Here is a 2,313-nt window from a genome sequence, read left to right on the forward strand (position 1 = left end):
AGACAGTTCTAATTAATGAAGAAAGACGTTTGTGGTCCTTTTTTTTCCAGACCGACAATGAACACAAACCAAATGGTAAATTAGAAAACAAATCAGGACAACTTGCGGTTCAAGCGAGGATTGGGGAAATGACAAAGTAGAGACTTGGGATGGACCCAAATTCACTGAAATATCAAATCACTCTATTCATAAGGTCTGAAATTACATTAGATTATTAGATTTAAAGACAGTTGATTTCCAGTGCCCTTACTTTCCTTGAAGGGGCTATCTGCGAATCCAGCACTAGCACTGTTTCCAGTCGATTGTCAAGCTAATTTTAGGCAAACTCTCATAAAAGAAATGCGAATAAGGCACGTTTCCATTGACTGGTTCCGAGCAAGTAAACAACGTAGTTGTCTGAAATTGGCACCATAGGCTAGGTATGGCTGTAATCTACCCGAAAACAAAGGGCCGAGCCATCTGACCAAGAGGACTTCAGGAATTTGTTTAAATTGGCATTTATATGCAGATATCCGTTTATAGAGATTACATCTGTTGGTTTCTTGCTTTGTGCTTTTGTGTCGAAGCATCTATTCTCTGTACATTTACAAGGACCTGCACCTACCTACCAGTGCACATGGTCCTCCAGGACTACCCTGCATTTCATGTTGTAGTTTAGTGGTTAAGTATTGTATTAAGACTGATCGTGTAGTGCTAGATACACTAATAAGATAACATTTCCAAGAATTACTGGCTCCTGCACATCAAAAATTGATGGGTTTTAACGAGTCGTTTCATGCTAAATCTGTTCGTTAAATGTTACTGAAGGATGTGTAATTTTTAGCATGTTGGTTAGCCTGTGCTAGGCCCTCTCGCCGAAGTTAGGCCTAGTTTGAGCATGTGTGATAGTCTTGTCTCCATGTACCCCACATTAAATGCGGGTTCATTTTGCAAGGGTGTAGAACAGCTAAAACAGCTTCGATATCAAGTAATGACACCAAATATGTTGATTTTGAGCATAGTAGCAGAGTAGAAATGATTGAATGAAGTATGAGAGTGTGCATATTGATTTTATTTTTGTATTCTCTTGATGTCATTTTGTTTATATTTAAATACATATACACAGCATTCGGTCAGTCCTCGCCTAAAGATCAAGATGAAAAGAAACATGGTTATGAATTCAGAACAGTTCACTGTGCTGAGATGTCAGCTCTGATGCCTAGTTATATTTCCTACTCACAGGTTTTTGGTCCAATGGTCAGTGTTAACAGATGTCCTACTGCAAACCTGCAAGGTTAAATTAATAACAATGTTTTCGTTTTAGTAATTCTCCAGTTTCATTTATGCAGAAAACAAAGAATGTGTAGATGTACAAAGTTACCTTCACAGACAACACCAGCATCCTCAGAATGACCACAGTTGTGGGTTCCTAATCCTCTGTGTGTACAGTCTTTTAGTGATGACTCAGTTCCCAAACACTGAAGGTCATCCAGCCAGATTGGTCCACTTCCTTGTCCAAAATGTGCACTTCCTGGTGCTGACAGAGCCTTGCCACAGCCCAGCTGTAGACACACCACCTGAGCGTCATTCAAATCCCAAACGTCGTCGCACACCGTCCCCCAATTGCCGTTGTGAAAGATCTCCACTCTGCCAGAGCAGCTGCTGTCAGAGTTGACCAGTCTCACTGTAGTCATATCTAGTTGAATTGAAAGCAAAATATCAGTCAACATATGGCAACAGCAGTATTGAGCAAAAGCCCCATCTCTTCAATGTAACTGAACTTTATAATTTAGCTTCTTTATCATTATTAACTCTGACATATCATACTCTCCCTTCACACATGATCCTTCTGAGGCAACGATAAATTATCTGGAAAATGTGGGGTTCTGTGATGCGCAATATTTCATACAATGGACCTAAATTAGGGGTAATGTAAAAGAGTTTGAGATAAACAACAAGAATGAAACAAAACTAAGTATAAACGTTGACAGATGGAGCTGGGTACATTGGGAGTTGATTCACAGGTTATTGGTCAGGACGATAGAGATATCTAGAAAGTGCTGTGAGGATGACATTGTAGGCCAACCTGGAAGCTAGCCTCTTACTGGTTCCCTGGAGAAAAAGCCAATGTGATTTTGGATTATTGCAGGAAATCAGCTCTGTGGCTAAACCAGTTTATGACACCAACGTCTTCCCAAATGAACACTACTTTTATCATTATTTAAATCATAGATGCAATCGGCAGAAGCAAAGACATAATATAAAGACAATAAATAAATTACACCACTGTCTCATGACTTCATGCCGCCACCACCACTGAGCTAAACGCAGACT

General features: G+C 39.8%; 1 long non-coding RNA gene across 1 annotated transcript; it reads right to left on the bottom strand.

The window, feature by feature from the left end:
- Positions 1-1,033: 1,033 nt before the first annotated feature.
- LOC116378965 (uncharacterized) lies at positions 1,034-1,671 on the bottom strand. The gene is made up of 3 exons (XR_004212365.1): positions 1,361-1,671; positions 1,220-1,266; positions 1,034-1,123 (listed from the first exon to the last, which is right to left on the bottom strand). It is a non-coding gene; the product is annotated as an uncharacterized LOC116378965 (long non-coding RNA).
- Between the last annotated feature and the right edge of the window lie 642 nt (positions 1,672-2,313).

Source organism: Anarrhichthys ocellatus, unplaced genomic scaffold (genome assembly GCF_004355925.1).
Source record: "Anarrhichthys ocellatus isolate YVR2014 unplaced genomic scaffold, GSC_Weel_1.0 scaffold3485, whole genome shotgun sequence".
NCBI classification, from domain to species: domain Eukaryota; kingdom Metazoa; phylum Chordata; class Actinopteri; order Perciformes; family Anarhichadidae; genus Anarrhichthys; species Anarrhichthys ocellatus.